Consider the following 12,995-nt stretch of genomic DNA (forward strand, 5'->3'; position numbering starts at 1 on the left):
ATGTGCACAATGAGGGCCCAAACAGAGCTGCATGTGGCACGTTTCCAAAAATGGAAACTGTTTTCACTACCAACTTGGCAATCTGCGTGTGCCCCTCATCCTCTATCTCGGTCGTTCAATCCCGAGCGATCCTGGCCCTCCATTTCATGTGGACTAGGGTTTCCACCTTAGTAAAACAAAACCACAGTCGGTTTTATAAAATCCGGCCGTATTAGAAAGTGGTTTCTACCAGACCTCATCCGGGCCGTTTGCCATCGATTCGACGATTTTAACATGTCAGGGCAAGTGAATAAAAGGTGCAAGGATCGAGAAATAGGAGGTCACCCTTCATTCTTGTAGCCACACACTACTAGAAAACTGGGCAAAGGCTACGAATAAAAATCGTAGCTAAAAGCCTATGACTATGGTTAGAATCTGTAGCATGACCATAGTCATTAGTACTGTAGCCATAGGTCTTAAAGCTATGGCTACGGATTTAATCCATAGCCATATAAACAATAGCTATGGATTCAATCCGTAACAATATTTCCGTAGCTGTAAAGTATATACTGCTACGGATTATATCTATAGCTAAAAGTAGAGTGAGAACCGTAGCAATAGGCTAAAATTAGCAACAGCTACGGTTAATAGCCGTAGCTACTACCTATTTAAAAAAATTAAAGAAAATATAATAATGGCATCTCTTACGATTGTAGTACATGCCCTGATAGATCAACTCATATAAGCTAATATAGATAAATACTTCATGGCTAAATCATTCATTCATTCAATCAAACAAAATCATTTATTCATTCAATCAAACACAATCATTCATTCATTCAATCAAAGACGATTATTCATTTTAATCCATTTACAAAAGTACAATGCCAATATAATAATTATATGTCTATTTAAAGTTCTCATTGACAGTAAGATCCAATGCCTTCTAGCAGCCAAATAGCTTCTCAACAATTGCAAGCGAGAACTCTATGGATGTGCCTCTACTGGTTATCACTTTGTCATCAACTAACACCCTATTCTCAGCTTCGCTTTAATCCGAAAGCTTACTGCACATGGCTGAAAATCAATTTCATCATACAAGTAATGTAGTCATATGAAAAAGCTATGCCCTAAAATTGAAGAACTAAATTATAAAGAAAGACGATGGCAAGATGACATAAAAAAGAAAGATAATACTCGGGAGCATACACTAATCTTCTCATTTCTGAACAAGCAAAATCTACAACAGCTAAAGACAAAATAAACATTCAGCTATTCTAAATACCAACTAATATAGATATAACAATACTAACTAAATTTGTAAAAATAGAATAGATCAACCATTTCAGCTAAACTCAGCCAATGTTTAACATTAAGGCAAGCTTCAAATTTAATAAAACACAAAACCAAGAAACTGAGGTTCCATATGCACATGCATTGCTAAGAAAAAGGCAATTTAGAGTCACTTTCCACCACAAAAGTCTATAGTAGTGATTTAAAATATCAGTATTGATGCATGTATTACACCGTTGGGATATAAAAACTCATTAGTATCACATGAGAAATATCACATGTATTGGGGAATGTATTAGTTTGAAGGAAACATTCAGAAAGTATGATGGAATTTTTCAATGATTATACACTCTTGAAAACATTACAAAAAACAAGTATGCACAATGAGTTTTCTTGTATAGGGTCATAAACTATGCGTTGTCTATAACGATGCAATTATATCCAAAATGAGTTAGCATAATCCATAACCACATCCAAGAAAGATGGATGGATAAATCTACATTATTTTTTCAAATTTAAATGGAGATCTTTTCCAGTTGAAGGATTTGCTGCCATTGAGCAAAAATAGAGAATGATCATATGCAACTCTGTCTAGATGGTGAAGAAAACAATGCTTCTTCTTACCCAATCTAAATCTACAAGAGTTTAATCCAACCATCTTGCAACAAAACTGGTTTGTTTGCGATTGTTATTCCATGTGAATGGTTGCTCTGAATCTCCAATATTCAGGAAGTTACAATTAGAAATGATTTCCTAAAATCCAGTAACAAGAAACAGATTGATTGATGGATGTTTTGCTTCTCGTATAGTATGGCATTGAAGATCCCCATAACACACCATGGAAACCTTAGCAGTAGCTCCATCTGCTAAAATATTCCATTAGTTAAAGATTATCATTATAGCCTGTCCCAGATATTTGGGGCCAGCAAAGCATGAAATTACTGACAGAATGTCTAAAGACAACAATGAATAAATTGTTAATGCATGCAATGTACTTATTAAAACTACTAATACCATCCTCTACTTCTGAAACACTCATGACATGGTTAGCTCCATAGAGTAAATTCCAGTATTAAATAAAGGCGAAGTTTACCTACTTAGTCAGTTCCTCAGTTTCCTCTTTAGCCTCATCATCGTCTAAGACATTGTCAAGCGATTTTGACATCATCTCACTCTACATATAGGAATGGAAAACAAGTAAATATTATAACTTCACAAACCAAACAAACATTACATTTTCCTCCATCATGATAAAGATGTCTCTAAAACTGTGAAAATAGCATTTTATGAGCAAGTCGTTGAAGGTCAACTCAAGGCAGCAGGGCCTTAATTTTTTATGTTCCTCAACTGGGTTAGATATTTCACTTAACCATGTGGGTAAGATGTTTTTGGCTTTGTAATTATCTTGCTTATAAGAGAGTATGAAGAGCAGATATTTGTTTTTGGGATCCGTGGCTCCTTGATGCAATAATGATGTTCCTCTTTGATAGAATGTTTTTTTAAAGAGAGAGAGAGAGAGAGAGAGAGAGAGAGAGAGAGAGAGAAAATGTTATTAGTAAAGATTTAAGATGAGCAATAGATGCTCTACAGATTTACAAAGAAGCAACCAAAATGAATCAACATAAATGTAAGAAATTCCGTTTAATAGCCTAAGGTTTGATGCCCTAGTGCGATTTGCAATTTGGCTTGCCTAAATTACTCATAAAAAATCATTTTTTTATTGGTTAATGAAACAGGTTACCACCAGAAGATGCATGCATACATGGAAAATGCCTAAAAGATTTTTTTTTTTTTAAATGCTCGCCTCTTGAGGCAGGGAAAAAATGAAGGAAATATTCAACAGAAGCCCATGCAAGCAACAAAGATATGAAGGATGGCTTAGCCACAGAAACATGGAATTTAAAAATCAAAGTTATTAACAATATGAAAGAGAAATTCTTCAGTGAAAGGAAATTGCAAACATGGGGCTTAAGTTTGGTTATCTTGTGCAAAGGTAATTAATATGAACTGGCAAGCGGGGAAGACAACTCCACCCACACATGCTTTTTAGAGACTCCACTCACACATGAATGTAACCCAATGAATGGTAATAGCTAGAGAACAGTAGAATAAACTTCCATGGGACTTTGACATTGTCATTGGTCAGCAACAACACCATAGTATTTCACAATTGAAATAAAAGATAATATTTTACTGTCATATCCATTTGTGCTGATTGCTTCTAAAATTCTTGAAACACCTTCATTTGCTTTGTAGGTGCCATTTGCTGAAAATAACTTCTAGATAGTTTATTAGGCACAAGGAAAAAGGAGACACAAGAAAAACCAGATGAAGTTTTAACTTTAGGCCATATCTTTATAGTAATAAAAGCCTAGACACCAACAAAATATCCACTAGACATGTCCATTGAAACAAAGGTAATTTCTTTCGAGTCATAAAGCATAAAATATTAAAGAGATCTAATAATAGCCTTTAATTAATGTGCGTGTAGTTTCCAGACCTTGTTCATGGCTTCCATCGCCTTACTTGAACCTTTCATGCCATTAACAATTGAAGTATTGACATGCATTGCCTACAATGGATTAAATAAAATAATTCAAGCAAACAATCACATCTAGGAAAAAAAAGAAAAAGAAAAAGAAAAAAAAGGAGTCAATCTGATAGCAAACCCAGTGAATGAGGTAGAGTTGGTTCACTTGTGTGTGAGTTGTTATACCTCGCATTTGAGCTCGACTACCGTGTAAATTAGCAATTTGTTGCTTAAGCCTGATAAGTTGACGGGCCAAAATTTTAGTTGTAGTCTGTAAATGAAACAAAAATATAGTTAGTAATCCTTCATTCGAAACAAGAGAAGTACTTCATAACCATTGACAATGGATTCAATGATGCACACTCCTCGCCTCCTAGGAAAGGAGAAACACAATCTATAAATCAAGCAAAAACAAACAAAAACCTACTTCATTTCCAGTTTTGGTAGTCTTCTTTATTTTAGCAACAAGCTTTTTCTCCTGCCACGTTGATAGCTTAAATTAAATCTAATATGATCTAAAAGTATCCTAGGAATGCATGACAATCTATCAAAATTCAATTCCAAGTTCTTAACATACTTCCAGCTGTAGTGCTCCAATCTCACTCTCGATCCCTGAAACATGACAAAAAATAAGAAACTTGGGATGAGCATCGAATTTGCGTCACATCCAAAATTAATGAAAGTGCAGTTACTTGAGAGAAGAAAAAAATAATAAATAAAAATTCCAGGGTCAGAAGAAATTTCTTTACAAATTCTTTTCCGTAAAATATCACTTCTTTAAGATGAATGGGCATAATAACAAGAACGAAAATTAGAATAAAACAACAAGCCATGGGATCAGCGGTAGCAAGAATAATAAATGAATTGCAGTTTTCCTCTAAGATTAGAAAGAAAATGTGAATTTCGTAAAAAAATTTCCATCCTTATCCAGAACTGCAGTTCTCAAGAATATAGTTGTTAGACTTCGAAACTAGCTACTAGAGTTGGAATATGAGATTTCTGCTAGCAGAACAAACAGGACCCTAAAAATGAAATTCGTTATCAAACAGTGCTGATGGAAATAATCATTAAAAATTCCATATCCACACATTCAACACCTTGTGGTTGGACGTTATTACTCTGTGAAGAGCATTGAAGATATGTGTTGGTAAAATCCTACAATCAAATCCTGACTGTCCCTTGGGGTGTGGCCCGGTTCATGGTCAATGTCGCAAGCATCAGCACAAACCCTGAATCTCTGAACCCCCTCAAACCCCTAATCAATCTAATCAATACCCCCTCAAACCCCAAATCCAATCCCACAAAAAAAGAGACAGAAATATGAATATTCAAAAGAGAAAGAAGAAGATAATTAGTCTTGCATACCTAAAATGAACGCGGATTATGACGTGAGAGAGGGGAGTCTTCTTGAGATCGAGAGACAGGGGATGCTTAAGGAGAGAAGAGGGATTCGTGAGAGGGGAGTATTCATGAGGGAGGGTTTGAAAGATAGAGAGAGAGAAAGGGATGCATGGATTTGGGTTTTTTTCCCTGGAGTGGAGGGAGAGAAATTTTAGAAAGTTTTGTTTGAGGGGGAAGGAGAAAAAGGGAAGCGCGCGAGCTGAGTTTCCTCATTTTTCCTACTATGGTTTTAGACCATAGCTAAAAGCCCTCTAGCCGTAGCTGTTGTGCCATCCTTCACAGCCCCTTCGCATTTGCATGTTTGATGGGTTCTGGACGGACAATCCAATCAGGGGCTTTGTGGGGTCCATCATGATGCATTTGATATATCCACTCTGTCCATTAATTTTGTAACTTTTTTTTTTTTACAGAGAATAGCCTAAAAATCTAGGCAAATCAAAGGTCCAATTAAACCGCACCATCGATCAATGGTACGCATATAATCTCCACTGTTTCCTACCATGTAGTCCACTTGAGCCTTTGATCTACTTCCTTTTTTGGGCTCTTTCCCTAAAATGATCTTTCAAAATGGATAGACGTAATAGATGGAGCACACACATTTTAATGGGCCTTGTGGAGTTCCTTATGGGGCTGTCACATGTTGTAGGTACGTGTGGTGGCATTAGCTTTTAGCTACGATTTTCTTAGTTTTAACTATGGTTTTAAGCCATAGCAGCAGAGCTATGGAGTATGTCCATAGCTAAAAACTACCATGGCCCGTAGCCTTTGGTCATTTTTTGGTAGTGGCAATAAAAAATTGGTCGTTTTCTTCCTTCCTTCGAACCCACTAGCCAACACTTCTCTAAGCTTCGAAAAAAATGCATTCATGAACTCCCTAAGGTCCAAATGGATTATAGCTAAGATAGATATTGGTAAAAGAAGACATGGTTTTGAAGATGCCATTAATGGTTAACTTCTTCCTTGCTAATGCAATGAGCTGTACCGAGTTGCAGGCCAGGCTTGATATCTTTTTTGGGCCAGCCAAGTAAAGAAAATAAAAAGAGATAGAGAGAGAGGCAGAGAAGGTTGTTGCTACACTCACAACTAACTGCATGGGCATTGCTGCTGATGCACTAAGCTGGGCCGACTCAGTAGCAAGTGTTGGGCCTGATAGAGTTGTTGGAACGAGTCCAGCCATCCAGGCCTCTTACTGGGCACTCCCAGTGGTGGAGATGGAGAGAAGAAGGGAAATGAGAGAGCTTGGGCTATCCTCTACCGTGTTGCGCTGACTCGACCCGACCAAGTCATGACTCGAGTTATGAATCTGGTCAAGGTCTGGGCCGAGTTGGGTTTGTTCCTACCCAAACAATATGGGAGACAAGAGAGAGAGAGAGAGAGAGAGAGAGAGAGAGAGAGAGAGTGATAAGGGTTGTTGCTTGCCCTCCAGTTCACCCAACTGAGTTAACTCGGTTAGTTGCTGACCTTCAACTCAGTTAGAATCAAGCCCAGCTAGATCGAGCCAGGGTTGGGCCTGGTCCAGGCATGGCTAGAGTCCTAGCAAGGAATGAAAGAGAGGAAATAAGATAGGAGAAGAAAGAAAAAGAAGAAGAAGAAAGGTAGATTGGGAGGATGATCGCCGAGTTGACTCGACAAATCAACCGAGTCACAGATTGGGGCTGAATTGGCCCAAGCTTCCAACAATCGCTCATGGAGATCCAACCCCACCTGGATGACTCACTAAGTTGGTTCGAGTTAGGAGTAAATCGAGCATGTGGGTCGAACCATGTTGGTGTAGGTGAGTCAATGTTTTCTTTCCATTCTAGACTCAACTTTTGTATTAATATCATTGTTACCACTCTTATTGTTAGGATTGCTAATATTAGATATGATTAGCCATTAGCGGATAATTTATGCTAAAACTAGTCATTATGAATAAAATTGCAATTATCAAATAGTATTATTTTATCTATCGCTCTTAAATATAATCATTAATAGTACATCATAATATTTGTTATCATAATGATTAGTGGGGTCATGTTAGCTAATAATAATTATATATTGCTAGTATTAATGGAGATTTAAGACTATTAATATTATTAGTGTTATAATTAATTGTACATCAATTGGCATTCAAATATTAGAATCTAAGTGTAACACCCCACACTTCTAGTACACAGGTGTTACCATTTAAACCCATAACAATGGGATTTCAAAACTCGACTAAAAAGAAACCTAAATTCAATGAATGAAGGATGGGGCTTCCGGTCACCATTGAAGCCATCCATCAGGGACCCTAGGAGCCGAGTTGAAGCCTACAACAGTCATGAGGGTAAGCTTAACTAAACCACCTCAGGTTAAAATAATTTTCAAATCAGTTGGCCGTAAAGAAACGGAACAATGCACTAGAGGTCGACCTTCGAGGGCTAGTGCATAGCCAACCAAGCACTCACTGCCTCTCAAATTCCCATTTAACTATTGAAACAAAGTATTGAATTGATCCAGCCATTGGATCGAGGTGTAATGGCCGTAAAAAGGCTTGGGACATGTGATACGGCCCACCTGGGCCTCACATCCGCCCTAAAACTGGGCCAAGACCCCCTTAATGGGGCTTCCAAGATGAATGAACGGTGTGGATTGGTCACAAACATCACAGTGGACCCCATACGGAGTGTGAGTGCACCAAGGCCATTGGTGCACGAAGTGCATGGGACACTGTTTGCCAGTTGACCAGCAAAGACTTGTGTTCCACTTGAAAAAGTGGAAAATAGTCCCGCCCACTTGAAATTTCGAACTGACGGATGGCCGATCCCAGGGTGGCCTACCTTGGCCACTATCTGGCTAATCCAAGCCATTCATCGGACTCTTGGGGCTTGGACAACCAAAACCTAATGGTCTGTTCGAACCCATGCATAAAAATGATGATTCTGGGATGGAACCGATTAAAAGACTTGCGTATGGCTAGGATCTTGATGGTGGGCCAACCTGTGGTTGTATGGGAGACCAACGATCAGCCTGATCATGCTATCTTAGCCATCCATCTTCCGTTTGAAAACGCACCTCCTATTGTCAAAAATTGGCAGGCAACCTCTTGCATCATTAAAAGAAAAGGAGACAGATGCCATTTTGGGAAAGGGCAATTGGCTAGATCCGGGCCCTCCCTGGGCCACGTGGACTGTTCCCCGCCCCTCCCTCTAGGGCGCTAATGTCTCTGTTGGATGAGACATCTCATCTCACGAGATTATGATGAGATTAAGGTTATCTCGCGAGGGATTCCAAAACGCGGATTGAAGGCCTAAAAAGTGGGCCCCACAGTGATTAACAGTCTCACTTGCTCCGTTCAGATGGACCAGATCAGCTTGCCAGCTGCCAGACTTCCAACTATCGATCTACATACGTGATGTACGATAGGCAGTCATTATGCGGTACGTGATGTGCTTCGTTAATGGCTAGCTTTGCATAGGTGACGAGCCCAACTGCCGACTGGATAAGCATCCCCAGGTCAATGATGCATTCATGCACCTATGTATATAATAAGACTATATTTACTATGTTTTACTTGTCTGGATGTTTTCATGTTATTTCTTGTATAGGGAGGCGGTGTGTAATCTTGAGGGGAATTCATACCGAGTTGACCACTCATCCATTAATGTTCAACTGTATAGATGACGCTGGCGCAGATACAATCGACTACGACAACGATCTTAGGACCGTTGCAGCTGGAGATGATAAGGAGTTGTACGAGGAGGAGCCACAACAGGAGGTGGCAGAATATTTTGGGTTGAATCAGTAGTGATAGGTGTTATTGGCTTGTTGAGAATAATTAAACTTGATGTTTTGTATTTGGGTCCCCAGCTGAGTGGACCGGGATACTGTTGTCTTTGGTTTATGGCTTATTTACACTTGATTTCGCTATTTGTACTTTGATTTTATATTGATTCTCACTTATTGATTTACTAACTCCTAGGTTCTCAGGAAATGAGTTGTATACTCGGGTTCTAAAACCTGGGGTGTTACAAGTTGGTATCAAAGCGGAGTCTGAGATAGCCAAGCCATGGGATCAACATATAACATCCTTACAAGATTAACTTAGGTGAAACTTAGGAAATTTCCCTTAGGAAGTAGCTAGGATGAACAAACATAGAAACAAAATACTTAGCAGCCCCGCCCCCCCCTCCCCCCGATATTTGTAGAATAAACAACTAAACCTATGAAGAAATTCCCACTATCTGGGAGAAATTTAAAGTATGAATTGAAGTCATAGGTTCCCTATAAGAGAACTTACAGTCCCTTAAGAATATTAGGATACTCATTAAATCTAGAAATGAAAGCCTTAGCCTCCATAGAATGCCACCGGAAGTATTAATGGGACTTAGGGACTCGATTCATGAGTCGTGAAGGGGCATACACTCACCACGACATGAATGCAGCAAACAGCATAACGGATCTTAAACCCTTGTGTCGTTTCACTATTGACTACAATTTCCTTTTTCCTAATACCTGAACCATGAAATTTTGACCTCACAGGAAACATGCCACCCGTATTGCGATCACAAAGGGCTCATACCATTAACATACACCCTCTTCCATCGACGGAGCGCTAGCAAGAGCACAGCCAACTGTACATGTCAGGGCTCCCGCTTGGAGTAGTAGACCCAAACATGGAGTCAAAGAGTAGGGGGGATTCCCCTTCCCCTCAAGTTATCCATTAGGGCTGCCTTCGCAGTACTTTGAGCAGCGAACGCCTTCATCTAATGCACTTGGAGATTCATAGACAGGGGTCGCAGCTTTCACGGCCTTTGCATAGATGGCCGCAGCCATGTAGCAGCAGCAGGACACATTTGCGTGGCAACAGCAGGATGTGTACGCACTAATGATGGAGACTCTTCAAGACAAGGATTGTAGGGCGGCGTCCTGAGATAGAGAGGTCAGGGGCATAGACATGTTCGATCACTTCCAGAGGCTCCAACCACCAACCTTCAGGGGAGCACCCATCAAAAAGATGGGGCCATCAAAGTGCTTAAACACCCAGATGGTCACTCTGGCCACGTACCTTTTAGAAGGAGAGGCCGAGAACTGATTGTTGGGGGTACATCACAGTGTGCCAGCTGGTTATGCTTGGACATAGGTAGGCTTCAGGATGAAATTCCTGGAGAAATATTTTATGCGATCGTGCTGGAATGAGAAGATGGTGTAGTTTCTGAGACTAGAACAGGGGAGCTTGACTGTCATTCAGTATGAGGTGTGGTTTGACAGTCTCTCTCGATACATGTCCAAGGCCCTTGAGGACAAGGAGTATAAGCTACACAAATTTAAAGAGGGACTCACGCCGAGGATACAGTCATGGCTACGTGCATGGGATTTCAAGGATTTACTAAAATTGGTGGATAAGGCGATGAGGGTAGAGAAAGACTTTGAGCATACTCTTAAGTCATGGAAACTTCGAGACGTCCTAGTCAGATCGAGACAGGATCCTCTTACTCCGCCTACCCTAGAGAGGAGATTCAGGTTGCTACCTATGTAGGCTCCGCCCATGCCCCCCCCAGCAAGAACTGTGACTACTGCGACAGAGCAAACCACATCGCCTGAAACTGTTACAAGAGGATGAGGGATAAGGGCGTTCTACTCTAGGAAAACCATCCCTAGCAGAACCATGTGGTAGCCAGGGCAGCACCCAGGCCCCAACAGCCCAGACAGGGACCTCCAGCTTAGCAGAGGGTTCTCCCGGCTCAAATTTATGCAGTTGCCACCATGGAGGCTGAAGGAGACCCTCTCTAGACCATTCACGATACCGCTCACATCAATGGTACCCCTGTACTCACTCTATTTGATTTTAGTGCAACTCAATCTTTTATTGATTCTGCTATCACATCTATATTAGAACTGAACATGACTCGAATACATGCCTCCTCAGCCATAGCATCTCCTATGGGTAAATTCTTAGAAACGGACAAGGTATGCAAAGCTTGTCCCATCACCCTCGCAAATCATGAAGTAACTGTGGACCTGATCGTCATGCTCGTCGGACAGTTTGATGTCATACTTGGGATGGACTGGCTTACATTGGTACGCGCAGTTATGAACTGTCACAATAAGACAATTACTATATCCGTCCTCGAACAGGCCTCCTTTACCCTGACGGGGAGGGGCAAGCGTGAGATGTTCGAGGGCTTGCAGGCTCTTAGTGAATCTAAAACAGTAAAAGCCACCATCAGTCAGATAATAGTAGTACGAGATTTTCCTGAGGTATTTCAAGAAATACCAGGGCTACCCCCTAGGCGAGCGGTGATTTTTGTATTGACCTCAAGTCAAGGACCACCCCCATTTCAATGCCTTCATTTAGCCTACCTCCTTGCGAGATGAAGGAGCTCAGGAGTTAAATTGATGAGTTACTGGCCTAAGGCTTCATCCGCCCCAGTGTTTCTACATAGGGAGTGGCAGTCTTCTTTGTGAAAAAGAAGGATGGGTCGATGCATCTTTACATAGATTACAGAAGGGTGAATGATGTGATGATAAAGAACAGATATCCCCTGCCGCACATTGACGATCTGTTTAATTAGCTTAAGGATGTCAGGTACTTCTCCAAGATAGATTTGTGATCAGGATACCATTAGTTGAGGATCAGGGATGAGGATATCCCTAAGATGATGTTTAGAACTCGTTATAGGCACTACGAGTTCTTGGTTATGTCTTTCGGCCTCACCAATGCTCCAGCCGTATTCATGGACCTGATGAACCGAGTATTTAGGCCATACCTAGACTGATTCGTAATTATATTCATCGACGATATCCTGGTTACTCAAAGAGTCGAGAAGAACATGAACAACACCTGCGCACAGTCTTGAATACCCCAAAGGAAAATTAGTTGTATGCCAAGCTAACTAAGTGTGAGTTTTGGGAAGAGGAAGTGAAGTTCCTAGGGCATGTAGTGAAAGCAGAGGGAATAACAGTTGATCTGGCTAAGGTGGAAGTAGTATCTAAGTGGGAGCAGCGCACCACAATGACTGAGGTTTGGAGTTTTCTAGGCATGGTAGGATACTACGGCGCTTTATCAAGGAATTCTCTAGGATCGCGTGGCCGCTCACTTAACTAACCAAGAAGAACAACCAGTTTATGTAGGATAAGAACACGAAAGTGGCCTTCCAAGAGCTGAAGATGAGACTGACTTCCACGCCAGTACTCACTCTTCTACAGGAGGGGGAGAAGTTCATGGTTTACACTGATGCGTCAAAGTTGGGACTAGGATGCGTGCTAATACAGAATGATAGAGTAATCGCCTACGCTTCGAGGCAGTTAAAGAAGCACAAGGAAAATTACCCGACGCACAATCTAGAATTGGTAGCATTAGTCTTTGCCCTAAAGATATGGAGGCACTATCTTTATGGGGAGAATTCCAGTTGTTTTGCGATCACAAGAGCCTAAAATACATATTCACGCAGAAGAACTTGAACATACGCCAGTATCGGTGGATGGAGACGCTCAAAGACGTCCATTTTGACATATCTTACCACCCGGGTAAGGTAAACCTTGTGGCTGTCGCACTAAGCCGAAAGAAGAAACATGAGTTGATAGCCACATTAATGATCAAAGAGTGGGAGATGATGGAGTTCATGTAGGACTTCGACATCTGGCTTACCCTCGATGAGCCCGATGCTTATGTGGCTCTATTGACTATAGAGCCAACCCTGGTTCAACAGATAATCTCGACCCAAGACTAGGATGAGTGGCTTGTCAAGATGAAAGGGAGGTGTAGGAGCGAGGAAATGCCCGGTTAGAGGATTGGTGGTGACGGCGGCCTTCAGTATTAGGGGCGAGT

At 40.9% G+C, this 12,995-nt stretch overlaps 1 pseudogene; it reads right to left on the reverse strand.

Annotated features, from left to right (window-relative positions):
* Positions 1-2,365: 2,365 nt before the first annotated feature.
* Positions 2,366-10,714, reverse strand: LOC131226937 (vacuolar protein sorting-associated protein 2 homolog 3-like; annotated as a pseudogene).
* Positions 10,715-12,995: the final 2,281 nt, after the last annotated feature.

Source organism: Magnolia sinica, chromosome 15 (genome assembly GCF_029962835.1).
Source record: "Magnolia sinica isolate HGM2019 chromosome 15, MsV1, whole genome shotgun sequence".
NCBI classification, from domain to species: Eukaryota; Viridiplantae; Streptophyta; class Magnoliopsida; order Magnoliales; family Magnoliaceae; genus Magnolia; species Magnolia sinica.